General features: G+C 44.0%; 1 long non-coding RNA gene across 2 annotated transcripts in view; it reads left to right on the top strand.

The window, feature by feature from the left end:
• Window positions 1–7,179: 7,179 nt before the first annotated feature.
• The window catches only part of LOC131200536 (uncharacterized), a 34,778-nt gene continuing 26,665 nt past the window's right edge, over window positions 7,180–15,292 (top strand). For both annotated transcript variants that reach the window (XR_009155649.1, XR_009155648.1), the window contains exon 1: window positions 7,180–7,337. This is a non-coding gene — a long non-coding RNA (uncharacterized LOC131200536). The remainder of the gene's footprint in view (window positions 7,338–15,292) is intronic.

Genomic DNA, 15,292 nt, shown 5'->3' with positions numbered 1-15,292 from the left:
CTCCTTTTACTTAACATCTACCCAGTTTAACCCTGAGAATACCTGGAGAGAGGAATGATCCAAGATACCTTCTTGTGACTTGACCATTAGTGATCCCTCTACCGATTACCTGGCTTTCACCTTCTGAGCTCGCTCCATCTGGATGAAATTGAACCAGCCTGTAAGCCTTGGCAGGTGGTAGCTAGAGTAGTATTGCCTCTGCTTTGTTAGCATGTTGCAGATACTTGGTCTGGGAGACCAATAGTCAAATCTCCTCTATCCTGCTCTATAACGTTTTCCAAATAAATATTATGCTATAGATGAAGGATCACTCTATGAACGAACATGAGAAGGATGCTGAAGCTACTCGAAATGCAAGGAAGGAGCATGACCTTTTACAAAGCAGATGTTTCAAAGCAAAGCATCCCTTCAAAGTTTTGCAAAGCTTTAATGAATAATTATTTCACCCAATAGTGGGAAAGGTCCTATAAGACTTTTGTCTGCATGAAAAGAAGGGAGAGGGAATGGACCTATACAGTATGAAAAAGTTCTGGCTCATGAAAAGATCCTTGGATTTTTTAATTCTGCAATTCCTGGATTCAAAGAGTTTATGAATACCTGTGTTTCAGACTACTTGGGAGTCCGATTTTATGAGCCTGCAATTTTACAGCGTGGGTGGATTTTGCTTATTAGTTACAGATTGGTGTGCAGAATGTTTCTTATAAGAAGGAAGAGGGAAATTGGAGGCTTAGGGGATAATGAAATGAGAAAATGAATATGGTTAATTTGCCGAGCCTTGGGGGGAAAATAAAGGAACATATCAAGACAAAGTAAGTCTAAGAAGTCAGTGAATCTCTCTTAGGTATAATCAGTCATTGGTTTTCCTGAAACCTTAGGTTTCTGTATCTATAATTTATAAATTTCATTCCTTGGGCACGTTATAAGCATAATGCCATTTATTATGAAACTTCTTAAACTAAGACAAAGATCACCCAGACAAGAATAAGGATAACTCCACTGTTTCTGTGCTTTGAAGAAAAACTGTTAATATAGGCTGATGGTGTGAAATCTCATGCTAAATTAAAGCCAATTTATTGCAAGAACACACACATTTTTCTCCTACACGCTTCCTTTTTCAAATTACATTTCTGAATGTTTCATGCCCTCTTGTGGTAAGCAATTCACTTTATAACATATAGTATTTCTTAAACAAATTTCTTAAACGGGGGAGGGCTACTTTTTCCCCCATCCAAGAGATATGACACAGATTTCCTTTTTCACAATCCATTTTGTTGGTCTGCTGATTTATGCAGGACTGAGGTCTCCTTGGATGAGCCAAAGACCATAGTCAATGAAGCAATGGCCTTACACATCTGGGATCTTCTGCAGCATGGGAGGCAGACAGGTATGATTCTGAAAGGAAATCTATAGCCCATTTTAGGTGAACTATTTAGGTATTTATCCTGAATGGATATCAAGTGAATGTCAAAATGGATGCAGACTCCATCCCCACCACAAAACTTAACGCATGTAGCAAGAGTTCTGCATGGGTGAGTAAAAATGTCACTAAACTCTCATTGTCATTAGCATTAACTGGACAAAGTGGTATATCAGAGTGCTATATCAATTTTTGAATATCAAATGAGCTAATGTACAGAATGCAGCCAAAATCCGGGACCCCATAACTCATGAAGAAACAAAATTTGTAAAAGTTCCGGGAACTTTAGGTTGCTGCTATGGTTGGCCTGCTGCTGTGATCACTTGGTGGTTATTTTGAACATTAGTGACAATCCCTCAGTCCCTTCCTCCCCTAGCAGCAAGGAACTGGCTCCTCACTGGCTCTTAAAGAAGCAATATCTTGAAGGTGCATGAAGAAAGGCCTGGATATTTTTTACTGCTTTGTATGTCTTTTTTCTGATATATAAATATGCACATGTATTCATATCACATCTTTGCTCATGAATTCAAGTATTCCATCCCCCTACATTTCTTCACAGTAACCCTGTGAGGTAGAATGGACTAAAAGATACCAAGTGAGTTTCTTTGTCTGCAGATCCAGTAAAAACTGAATCTCTCTAGTGTAAGTAAAATACATTAACCTCTATATTTTAGTTCTTGCCCATCCCATTTCATTTTTCAACCACTTCCTACCCTGAAGCTACTCAAACACCTGAAATAAGCTATAGGTTTCCCTTCAGAGTCATACCTGCCTCTGAGTCATAACTGACCCCTCCTTTGGCCACCAGAGATCAGGTAGGCCAGTTTTGCCCAAGACTCCAGATGGTCACATGATGCTATTTTTAAATTATCTCTGATAGCTTCCTGTAATTCAATGGAGGAACCTCTGGGGGTTTTAAAGAGTTCTGAGGTGAGAACGGTAACATAGAGGAGTGTGGGGAAAAATTGAAATAAAATAATAAAATAAAATATTGTCAGAGTAATTATGCCAATGGAAAGAGAAAAGGGTCACCATTGTCAAGAGATGACACCAAATGCTGTTAGGAAGCAGAAGGAAGAGGAGAGATGAAGAAACAGAGGGAGGGAGGGAGGGAGGGAAGGAAGGAAGGTTTCTGTTACTACCTGTCAGCTTCCTACGAGAAAATCACTGGGGAAGCCTGCAGGAAGTTGGAAATCACTGCCACTTTCATTCTTTTTGGGTGCATGTGGTCATTTTTTCTTTGTTTAGTAAGGATATGTCTCTGAAACAATTACCCAACAGGTTATGGGTTCTCTAGTTTATTTTAAAGTCACTTAGTTGTGTATGCAACCATCCATACTAGGTATTTTTTTTTAAAAAATATGCAATCTACTTTATCTCATTTATAGAAGTGGTACTTGGCTTTGAGTAGACACTGAGCATATTAAGGACATAACCCAAAAATTGGCAGAGGTCAGGCCAAAAAGTGTGTCCTGAAAGCCAGATATATATATGTATATATAGCCTATATATATATATAGCCAAATATATATACTGTATACTGCACGAATCAAGAAGAGGGCCGTGAAAATATTTACAGACCCCTCGCATCCTGGACATAAACTGTTTCAACTCCTATCCTCAAAACGACGCTATAGAGCACTGCACAACAGAACAACTAGACACAAGAACAGTTTTTTCCCGAAGGCCATCACTCTGCTAAACAATTAATTCCCTCAACACTGTCAAACTATTTACTAAATCTGCACTACTATTATTCTTCTCATCGTTCCCATCACCAATCTCTTTCCACTTATGACTGTATGACTGTAACTTTGTTGCTGGCAATCCTTATGATTTATATTGATATATTGACCATCAATATATCAATATAAATAGTGTTGTAAATGTTGTACCTTGATGAACGTATCTTTTCTTTTATGTACACTGAGAGCATAAGCACCAAGACAAATTCCTTGTGTGTCCAATCACACTTGGCCAATAAAATTCTATTCTATTCTATTCTATATATTTTATTTAATTTTATATAAACTGTGTGTGTGAAATTTAGACTTAAATTTAATTATATTTTGATTCAATATAGTGAAGATGCTTGCTTTCCCATTCATGTAATGTTTTTCCTATTCTGCTATAGCACCCTTTGGAAATGCTCCAGAGAACAGATGATGCACAACCCCCTTTTTTTATGAGTTCAGGGAAAGCAGGAGAGGAATCCACTCTGGTAGTCATTAATCTGAAGGGAGCTCCTAGGTTTGTACAAAATGTTTATCAGGGTGATTTCTCACTAGAATCAATTATACAAGTTACGCACATCTGCCTGTGGTCTATGGTTAAACAAATTTCATTTCTATTAATAATGGCTAAGTTCTTATTGTACATGCCGAAAGCAATTAGCAATTAAACTCCTTTTCTGTAATTACATTTTGCTTTTTATCTTGTAAGAAATAATTGTTTTGTTTTCCCCATTGGCTGTTAACAAAAAAAAAAAAAAAAGAATGGTAGATAAAAGCAATGCATAAAACAAAGCACCTACAAATATAATGGCTAAAATTATGTCTGAATATTACTCCAACATCAATATCCAGTTTATAGTGCCCTACATTAGGACCCACATTTAAAAATTATGAAGGTCCCCAAGAGAGTATTCGTTTCTTTGGTTTATATTTATCAATATTTATATTTAGTTACAAAATTAAAATTGACACATTTGTTGCCGCTATCATTTCTCATGGTTGTATAATGCAATTTTAATATTGCATTGTTCTTCAACAGTGGTGATGATTTTGTGGACACCAAGAGTCCTAGCACCACAATGTAAGAAACATTGACCTATATGAATCTCAAAACAGATTTGCTACCACTTTTGCCCCATTTCTTTTCTGAGATAACAGGCTCTTCCTTACTGATGCTATCAAATAACTATGCATCATGTCAAGGAGTAAGATTTTCATATATGATCGGACTCTAAGCATCAGTGGTTAACATGGACATATTAACGGTATATGAAACTGGTGTGGCATGGATATTTTCCCGAATTGCTATTGGCCTTGTATGAGAACAACTTAATAGTTCAATTTATCTAGGTAATTTAGTCAGCTTATTGTATTTTAATGCAAGAGTTTAATATAAACACTCTTTGAAATATTTTTCCTTCAGACGTTTCACCTATTGTATGGTCAAGTGCACAGTGTTATATTGAACTACTCCTTTATTGTTCTCTATATAGAAGATCAAAGAAGATACCGTATATATTTATCCTGTTTTAAAGAACTACCCTGGTAGAAAACAGAATCTATCTACTATGTTTTTTATTTTATTTTTTTATTTATTTATTTTTGATACACAATCTGACAGACAACATATAACGTATAAATATTTCCTATTTCTAAACAGCATTTCTTAGTGGTCTTCTTTCGCTTTTATACCTTTTCCCCCATATCACATTTGTTATTTTATTTTCTTTCTTGTCCCCTTTTCTTTATTTACATTAAATTATCTAATATTAATAGCTTTACTTTTCTAGATTCTTATATATTATATATATAAGGGTTTCCTGCCTGGGCAGGGGGTTGGACTAGAAGGCCTCCAAGGTCCCTTCCAACTCTGTTGTTATGTTATGTTATATCTATCATGTTCTTTAAAATGGGATAAATATTCCCTGCTTCTAAATAGAAGGACTCTGACATATCTTTTTAGATTTTGTGCTAACATTTGTTCTAGTCTTCCTACCTACAGATGAACTGATTTGTACTACCATTATTACCAGTATAATAATGTATTTTATGTAGTTTTATTGCTTTTTAAAAGTTTGATTAATAATTGCAGGCCTATTATTCTATTATTGTGCTTTCTGGCCCAAAGGCTATAATAAAGTTGGATTTGATCTGAACCAAGTAGTAATAGCACTCGATAATTAGCTAAATGTTCATTGTAAAAGTTAATATAATATCATAATCATAGTTTAATAATAAACATCTGGAATCCGTATGGTTCTTAAAAAGGGCTTTAAACTATAGATGATGTTTTTTATGTAGATTGCCTTTAACACAGAGTTTTAGGGAAGACTGGCAATCTAAATCATGATAGAAGTGCCTAGAAGTTTAATCATTTCTCCACTATTTCTACATAGATCTAGCCTGTTGCACTTACAATTTGTGTTGCAATAGGCACTATATGCATTCTTTTCTTCCAAAGTGTACAGTCCCTATATTAATCTAATGTCAAAGCCCCCATAACACACAAGCTATTTTGTTTTCTTGCTTTTCACCATTGTACAGTAGTATCTGGGAACTACTAGAATCCAGGAAAATTGAATCTTTCAACAACAGGACATGAAAGATAGACACTAAGCAAGAGATCAATTCTGAGGTTTCTTTTTCCAAGAAAATGTAAGCAAATAACCAATCCTTGCTTATTCTCAACTGTGACAGGACTAACAGCAGTAACACCGCAAGAGGAACTCAGCCAAATCTTTCCTATGATGAATCTTACTTTAAGCCACAGTGCAAAGAAAAAGGCATTCTGGAAGACTGAAGCAAGTTTGTGTTTACAACACATCCCGGTGACTTATTCACAGGCTTTGAAATTGCCTTTATAATAAACAGCAATCCAAGAGAATCCCAACCCACTGAGCATCCCTGCTTGTTTGTTGCCCTCACAGCAACAATCTATGTGTACAATTAATCTCCTGCAAAATAAATACTCATCCCCGTCCTCTCAAAGGCACATTGTACCTGCAGCATTTAAGTTCCTTTAAGTGAATCTTAGCAGCTGCTCTCTGAATCTGAGAAAATTGTAGCAACGTTGGTGCATATGAAAAGCCTCGGTTTCACTTGCTTTATGAGACTCTGTAATGCCGCAGATCTTTGTGATACCATCGCTAGCATGTGTTTAACATTTACCATGGCAACTGCTTCTTTGACAACAAGAGACACACTGAGGTCTGTCTGGATTTCCATGAATTTCCTTCAGAAGCCAATATGTAGCCAAGGGCAATTGTGTGCCGTATCCAGAGAAAGGGTGGAATAGGACAACAGTTTAGGAAACTTAAATTTAATAGCAAAATATGCCAGCAGTGTAACTGCAATTACAGTCTCTCCATTTGTCACTCACACATTTAGACCTAAAATGGAGAATATCTAGTGGAGAGCATTGTATCTGAATGCTTTTGTACTTGAAATGCATTGCCTTCTGTTAATTTGTCAACTAAATTAAATCAATTCAGTTAAAAGTCCAACTCTTCTAGATTTAAAAAGCAGTGATTAGGTTGGGTGATATTGATACAAGATGTAGTATGAACGCCCTCTAGTGTTCTATAATGAAGTTGGATTCAGCAAACACCTTTGGATATTTTTATCTTTGAAACATAAGTAAGTTGGTTCAACCAAAAATAGCAAGGCTCTGCAATCCAAATAAAATTGTTGTTTTTTGTTATAGAATCAGGAGGGAAACTCTTCCAATTTTATTGAACAAATCCTTAAAAAAAGAGTTATTTAGAGAGAAATGTTGTGCATGGGTAAGCTGACCAGACGTCCCGCTTTTGGCGGGACAGTCCCGCTTTTGACAAATTTGTCCCGCGTCCCGTGATGTTTTAAAAAAGCCCTGCTTTTTCCTGCAGAGGCAACAACTTTCAAGACACGTGGACTTCAACTCCCAGGATTCCCAGCCACGGCTTCCCGTTCTGCACCGCGATTGGCTCCCTCTGGCCTCCTCTCAAAAAGAGAGGTGCGACTAGCCGCTTTGCCATTGGTTGCGCAGACGAGGTGAGCTGGCAATTGGGCATTGCTAGGGAGACGGAGGCGTGTTCCTGCTCTGCCTGGGCCCTGTTTGACTCTCCGGCCTTGCACCTGCCTGGCGCCGGCGGACAAAGTTTCCTCAAGCCCGTCCTGACGGTGGGGAGCAGCCGAGCCCTCGTAGCAAGGTGGGTGCGTGGGAAGGCCCGGGGGTGTTGCTTGGTTCCCGCAGGAGGAGGAAGGTCTCCGTGCCTGGACTGGGCAGCGAAGCATGTGTCAATTGCCTCGGCCTGCTGTCCACCCAGCAGGACTGTCCAGCGGCTGCCTCCCACCCACGCAGCGCCAGCCTACCCTACCCCATCTGGAGAAAGAGTGATGGAGAGAAAGAGGGGGCAGAAAATGATGAAGGAGAGAAAGAGAGATGAAGGATAGAAGGGGGAGAAAGATGAAGAAGAGAAAGGGGGAGAAAGATGAAGGAGAGAAAGAGGGAGGGAGAAAGAGAGATTAAGGAGAGAAAGATTGAAAGAAAGAAGGGGAGAAAGATGAAGGAGAGAAAGAGAGGGGGGGAGAAAGAGATTAAGGAGAGAAAGAGAGAAAGGGGGAGAAAGAGATGGAGAGAAAGAGGGAAGGAGAATGGATTTGTTCTGGTAATTGGTTTAAAAGCATGGCACTGAAAAAGTGATTTATGACTGTTTTTTCACACTTAAGAACATTGCAGCAAACAGTCATTAGGGCAAAGAAGCTATGTCACATGACCACCTGGACATGCCCACCAGTCACATGAAGCATTGCAGTTGTGACATGAGTGACACGGTTATTAAAAATGCTGCAACACGGATAAATGATGACTGGTCATAAATGTGAGGACTGATCAAAAGTGCGAGAACCTGTCAGAAATCACTTTTTTCAGTCCTCTGGGTAGTCCCTATGTGCATAGGGACTACCCAGACGGCTGAAAAAAGTGATCTCTGACAGGTTCTCACACTTTTGACCAGTCCTCACACTTATGACCAATCATCATTTATCCCTGTTGCAGCATTTTGTGCATAGGGACTACTCAGAGGGCTGAAAAAGTTATTTTTGACCTGTCCTCACACTTTTGACTGGTCCTCACACCTACAACTGTCCTCAGATTTTACATTTTGCACCCTATCTTGTAACCATGGTGAAGAGAAGCAGTTGTGAAATAAGTGACATGGTTGTTAAAAATGCTGCAATGGGCATAAATGTGAGGATGGTCATAAGTGTGAGGACCGGTCAGAAATTACTTTTTTTAGCCCTCTGAGTAGTTTCTATGCCCATAGCCAGGGCCACCCGGTCACATGAGCAGCTAGGCTCGCCCACCCAGTCACATGACCACCAAGCCACACCCAAAATAAGCCACGCCCACAGAACCGGTACTAAAAAATTTAGAACTCCACCCCACCCCCACCCACCCCCACCACCCCCCGGGCAATGGTGTCCCACTTTACCAATGTTAAAATCTGGTCACTATATGCATGGGTGGACAACATCTAAACAATTGCAGAATGTCAATGGAGATTCCCAGCCATGACATCATATATCTCCAGTCTACAACACAGTCCTTTCAACAGTTCCAAGAAGGCTCCACACCCATTTGCACTAGTCAAGAGACCCTGGTGACACAGATAAACCTCCAGGTGGCCTCAACAACTCCCTTAAAGAATGCAAATGACCAGCTGTCTGAAAGGAGTATAAATCCTTCCATTCCCCACCATCTAGTCAGAGCTGAAGGAGCAAAATGTCTTCAAAGAAAAACCAGAAAGTGCAGTTACCTCTTGAAAAAGCACCTTTGGGACAAACAACTGCAGATTTTTATTTATCACAGCCATGCAGGAAAGGAATTACTCAGGAAATGGTTAGATAAGAGACAGCGTAGCCCACAACTGGATAGCGGAAAGGGCAAGAGACTCAGAAGAGACCCTCCCTAGTTTCTCAAGGGTAAAGAAGATTTATTTATTTATTTATTTATTTTATTTTATTCAATTTTTATACCGCCCTTCTCCCGAAGGACTCAGGGTGGTGAACAGCCAAATAAAAAAGCACAATATATACATTAAAACAAGACTAAAACAAAACATATTACAAAATGGCCAAAAATTTAAAACAGTTTAAAACCCTAAAATATAAATAGCCCCAGTTAAAATTTAGTAAAACATCTAAGCCAGTCCTGCTTGAATAAATAGGTGCGTTTTCAGCTCACGGCGAAAAATCCGAAGATCAGGCACTTGACGTAAACCAGGGGGAAGTTCGTTCCAGAGTGTAGGAGCTCCTACAGAGAAGGCCCTACCCCTGGGGGCCGCCAGCCGACAATGTCTGGCGGATGGCATCCTGAGAAGGCCCTCTCTGTGTGAGCGTATGGGTCGGTGGGAGGCATATGGTAACAGTAGGCGGTCCCATAAGTACCTGGGCCCTAAGCCATGGAGCGCTTTAAAGGTGGTAACCAGAATCTTAAAGCGCACCCGAAAGACCACAGGAAGCCAGTTCAAGCAGGATTGGTGTTACATTGGAGCAACGGGTTGCTCCCACTATTACCCGCGCAGCTGCATTCTGGACTAGCTGCAGCCTCCGGGTGCACTTCAAGGGCAGCCCCATGTAGAGAGCATTGCAATAATCCAAACGGGAAGTGACAAGAGCATGAGTGACCGTGCATAAGGCATCCCGGTCAAGGAAGGGGCGCAACTGGCGAACCAAGCGTACTTGGTAAAAAGCCCTCTTGGAGACGACCGCCAAATGATCGTCAAACGACAGCCGCCCATCCAAGAGAACACCCAGGTTGCACACCCTTTCCACTGGGGCCAATAACTCGCCCCCCACAGTCAGCCGCGGCTGCAGCTGACTGTACCGGGGTGCCGGCATCCACAGCCACTCCGTCTTTGAGGGATTGAGTCTGAGTCTGTTTCTCCCCATCCAGACCCATACAACTTCCAGACACCGGGATAGCACTTCAACAGCTTCATTGGGGTGGTCCGGGGTGGAGAAATACAGCTGCGTATCATCAGCGTACAGATGGAAACTCACCCCGAAACCACTAATGACCTCACCCAGCGGCTTCATGTAGATGTTGAACAGGAGGGGCGAGAGAATCGACCTCTGAGGCACCCCACAAGTAAGGCGCCTCGCGGTCGACCTCTGCCCCCCTGTCAACACCGTCTGCGACCGGTCGGAGAGATAGGAGGAGAACCACCGATAAACGGTGCCTCCCACTCCCAAGCTCTCCAACCGGTGCAGCAAGATACCATAGTCGATGGTATCGAAAGCCGCTGAGAGATCGAATAGGACCAGGGCAGAGGAACAACCCCTATCCCTGGCCCTCCAGAGGTCATCTACCAACGCGACCAAAGCTGTCTCCATACTATGACCGGACCGGAAGCCGGACTGGAACGGGTCTAGATAGACAGTTTCCTCCAGGTACTGGGGAAGCTGCCATGCCACCACACTCTCTACAACCTTCGCCACAAAGCGAAGGTTGGAGACTGGATGATAATTTCCCAAAATAGCTGGGTCCAGGGAAGGCTTCTTGAGGAGGGCTCTCACCACCTCCTCTTTCAAGGCAGCGGGGAAAACCCCTTCCAACAATGAAGCATTTATAATTCCCTGGAGCCAGCCTCGTATCACTTCCTGAGTAGCCAGCACCAACCAGGAAGGACACGGGTCCAGTAAACATGTGGCTGCATGTAACCTCCCCAGCAACCTGTCCACGTCCTCGAGAGCCACAGACTCAAACTCATCCCAAACAACCTCAACAAGACGTGCTCAACAAGATGGGTGAAAGAGCTGTACTTTCAGACTTAGAAGATTCTGACATTATAGCATTACAATAAAGTAAAATTAGCTCAATTGTTTATGATTCCTACAGTATGTATTTACCCCATAGGGCCAACACATTCCTTGTGGCCCAAATGATTGAGGAAACCAAGTTTTCAGAGTCTTATGAAATCCACTGAAATTGGATTTCCAGAGAAATGCTATTCCACAGGCAGACACTGAGATCTTTTGGGATCAAGAAAGTGACATGGTTTGATAGAAAGTACTAAAAGCACGCCTTCTCTACTTGACCTGGTGTGCTAAGCATAAAACAATGGAAACAATTTGCGTGGCTCCTACACTAATGGTATTGCAGAAGTTCTTAAATTCTGACTCCTCTTCCAGGCTCTGGAATAAAGTAGATATTGAGCTTCTGCTGGGTCTGATATATGTAATTCAATAAATTCGTGCCTGGACATATATATATATATATATATATATATATATATATATATATATATATATATATATATATATATATATATATATATATATATATATATATATATATATAGATATATATATATATATATATATATATATATATATATATATATATATATATTCTCCTTGTTAATTATTGTTTTCTATTCTTTTGATATAAGCTATCTACAATGTTGTCCTGAGTTGAGCAGGTTTAAGTCTAACAAACAAATAACAGGTAAATGTCTAAATAGCAAATATCGAAGCTGAATAAGCTATAAAAAAGCACTGTTGTCATTTTTTACTTTTGCAGTTAATTTTTATTTATTTTATTTATTTATTTATTTTTCAAATTTATATACCGCCCTATCTCCCTAAGGACTCAGGGCGGTTCACAGGCAGTTAAAATACATATAAATACAGATTAAAAAACAATTAAAAAACTTATTCTATTGCCCGAAATTTAAAATAGTGTAAATAATAAAAACCCCTTAAAACCCATAACTTTAAAATCTAATCCAGTCCCGCGCAGATAAATAAGTGCGTTTTAAGCTCGCGACGAAAGGTTCGGAGGTCCGGAAGTTGGCGAAGTCCTGGAGGGAGTTCGTTCCAGAGGGTGGGAGCCCCCACAGAGGAGGCCCTTCCTGGGTGTCGCCAGACGGCACTGCCTAGCTGATGGCACCCTGAGGAGTCCCTCTCTGTGAGAGCGCACGGGTCGGTGAGAGGTATTTGGTAGCAGTAGGCGGTCCCGTAAATAGCCCGGCCCTATGCCATGGAGCACTTTAAAGATTGTCACCAGCACCTTGAAGCGCACCCGGAAGGCCACAGGTAGCCAGTGCAGTCTGCGCAGGATAGGTGTAACACGGGAGCCACGAGGGCTCCTCTATCACCAGCAGCTGCATTCTGAACTAACTGGAGCCTCCGGATGCCCCTCAAGGGAGCCCCATGTAGAGAGCATTGCAATAATCCAGGCGAGACGTCACGAGGCGTGAGTGACCGTGCATAAGGCATCCCGGTCTAGAAAGGCGCAACTGGCGCACCAGGCGAACCTGGTGGAAAGCTCTCCTGGAGACGGCCGTCAAATGATCTTCAAAAGACAGCCGCTCATCCAGGAGAACGCCCAGATTGCGCACCCTCTCCATCGGGCCAGTGACTCGCCCCGACAGTCAGCCGAGGACTCAGCTGACTGTACCGGGATGCCGCATCCACAGCCACTCTGTCTTGGAAGGATTGAGCTTGAGCCTGTTTCTCCCCATCCAGACCCGTCGGCTTCCAAACACCGGGACAGCACTTGATAGCTTCATTGGGGTGGCCCGGTGTGGAAAAGTACAGCTGGGTGTCATCAGCGTACAGCTGGTACCTCACACGAAGCCACTGATGATCTCACCCAGCGGCTTCATATAGATGTTGAACAGAAGGCGAGAGAATCGACCCTGCGGCACCCACAAGTGAGGCGCCTCGGGGCGACCTCTGCCCCTGTCAACACCGTCTGCGACGGTCGGAGAGATAGGAGGAGAACCACCGATAAAGCGGTGCCTCCACTCCCAATCCCTCCAACCGGCGCAGCAGGATACCATGGTCGATGGTATCAAAAGCCGCTGAGAGGTCTAATAGGACCAGGACAGAGGAACAACCCCTATCCCTGGCCCTCCAGAGATCATCCACCAACGCGACCAAAGCCGTCTCCGTGCTGTAGCCGGGCCGGAAACCGGACTGGAACGGGTCTAGATAGACAGTTTCATCCAGGTGCAGGGAAACTGATATGCCACCATACTCTCTACAACCTTCGCCAAGCGGGTTGGAGACCGACGATAATTACCTAAGACAGCGGGTCAGGAGAGCTTCTTGAGGAGGGGCCTCACCACCGCCTCTTTCAAGGCGGCCGGAAAGACTCCCTCCAACAAGGAGGCACTCGTAATCGCCTGGAGCCAGCCTCGTGTCACCTCCTGAGTGGCCAGCACCAGCCAGGAGGGGCACGGGTCCAGTAAACACGTGGTGGCATTCAGCCTACCCAGCAACCTGTCCATGTCCTCAGGAGCCACAGGGTCAAACTCATCCCAGAAAATGTCACCAAGACCACCCTCAGACGCCTCATCTGAATCGTCGCAATTTTGGTCTAGACCGTCTCGAAGCTGAACGATTTTATCGTATAGATAACCGTTAAACTCCTCAGCACGTCCCTGCAATGGGTCATCCCGCTCCCCCTGGTGAAGGAGGGAACGGGTCACCCGAAACAGGGCGGCTGGGCGGTTATCTGCCGACGCAATGAGGGAGGAGGTGTAGCAACGCCTCGCTTCCCTCAGTGCCACTAGGTAGGTCCTAGTATAGGACCTGACTAGTGTCCGATCAGCCTCTAAACGGCTAGACCTCCAGGAGCTCTCTAGGCGTCTTCTCCGGCGTTTCATCCCTCTCAGCTCCTCGGAAAACCAAGGAGCCGGTTGGGATCTACGCCGGTCAGAGGCCGCAGAGGCATGACACGGTCTAAAGCCCCAGCCGCAGCCCGTTGCCAGGCTGTGGCTAGTTCCTCTGCCGTGCCGTGAGCCAGACCCTCAGGAAGTGGCCCAAGCTCCGTCCGGAACCTCTCCGGGTCCATCAGGCGCCTGGGACGGAACCAACGTTGTGGCTCCGTCTCCCTGCGGTGTTGAGTGGCGGTCAGAAAGTCCAGGCGAAGGAGAGAGTGATCTGACCATGACAAAGGTTCTATGACTACATCTCTCAAATCCAGATCCTTCAACCACTGACCAGAGATAAAAAGTGCCACCCCCGATGTGAGTGGGGCCATCCACTACTTGAGTCAGGTCCAAGGCCGTCATGGAACCCATGAACTCCCGAGCCACTGTCGATGACGAGCCGGCCGATGGCAAGTTAAAGTCCCCCATGACTAAAAGTCTGGGGGTCTCCACTGCCACCCCGGCAAGCACCTCCAGGAGCTCGGGCAGGGCAGCTGTCACGCAGCAAGGAGCCAGGTATGCGACCAGCAAGCCCATCTGACATCTATGACCCCACCTCACAAAGAGGGATTCACACCCGGCGATCTGAGGTACAGTGGTCTCCCTCGGCTCTAGACTCTCTTTAGTAGCAACCGCCACCCCCCCCACCCCTACCCTGGGCCCTCGGCTGATGGAATGCACGGAAACCCGGTGGGCACATTTCGACCAGGGGCACACCCCCTTCAGTGCCCAACCAGGTCTCTGTAATGCCTATAAGATCCGCAGCGCCACCCTGGATAAGATCATGTATTAGGGGGGCCTTATTGGCCACGGACCATGCGTTGCATAACATAAGACGAAGGCCCAGGCTCTGAGGGTCTTGACCATCCGGGGAACGGGAAAAGTCAGAGGGATCGGGGCACGCGATCGCTTGCAGACATCGAACGCGTGACCCCCTAGACCGATACGATCCCCCCCTTCCGCCATACCTGCCCCTCCCACTTACCATGCAATGGAACCACCCTCACGGAAAGGAACACATTGCCCCCCCATAACCTCCGAACCCACTAAATAATCGCCACGAGCACGCGCAGGGACTGGTTTCCCTCCCGACGGGCTACCCCCAATACCCGCCCTAACCCTCCCACCCAACACTACCTCCTCCAACCCAAACCCGTCAGTTCCGCCTCCTTAAAATTCCCTTAAAATTCCCTTAAAACCCGATTAAAATAATTAATTAAAATCCCTGAGTCTCCTATTTTGGCATGCCATCTCTCGGGGTTCCAAAACCCGTCCTCAAGATGGGCCTCGATAATGTGGGGGCCAGACCCATGAGAGAGGGAATCTCGCAGGGCAAGAAGGTCAGCCGCTGTAAATGTCCGCATGATAAAGTCCGCAAACAGACCCATCCTGGACCTGTCAAGATGGAAATTGACACACCAGTAATTCCGAGTGGAAGACAG

Source organism: Ahaetulla prasina, chromosome 6 (assembly GCF_028640845.1).
Source record: "Ahaetulla prasina isolate Xishuangbanna chromosome 6, ASM2864084v1, whole genome shotgun sequence".
In the NCBI taxonomy this organism is placed as follows: domain Eukaryota; kingdom Metazoa; phylum Chordata; class Lepidosauria; order Squamata; family Colubridae; genus Ahaetulla; species Ahaetulla prasina.
This window is presented reverse-complemented; position numbering and strand designations above follow the sequence as displayed.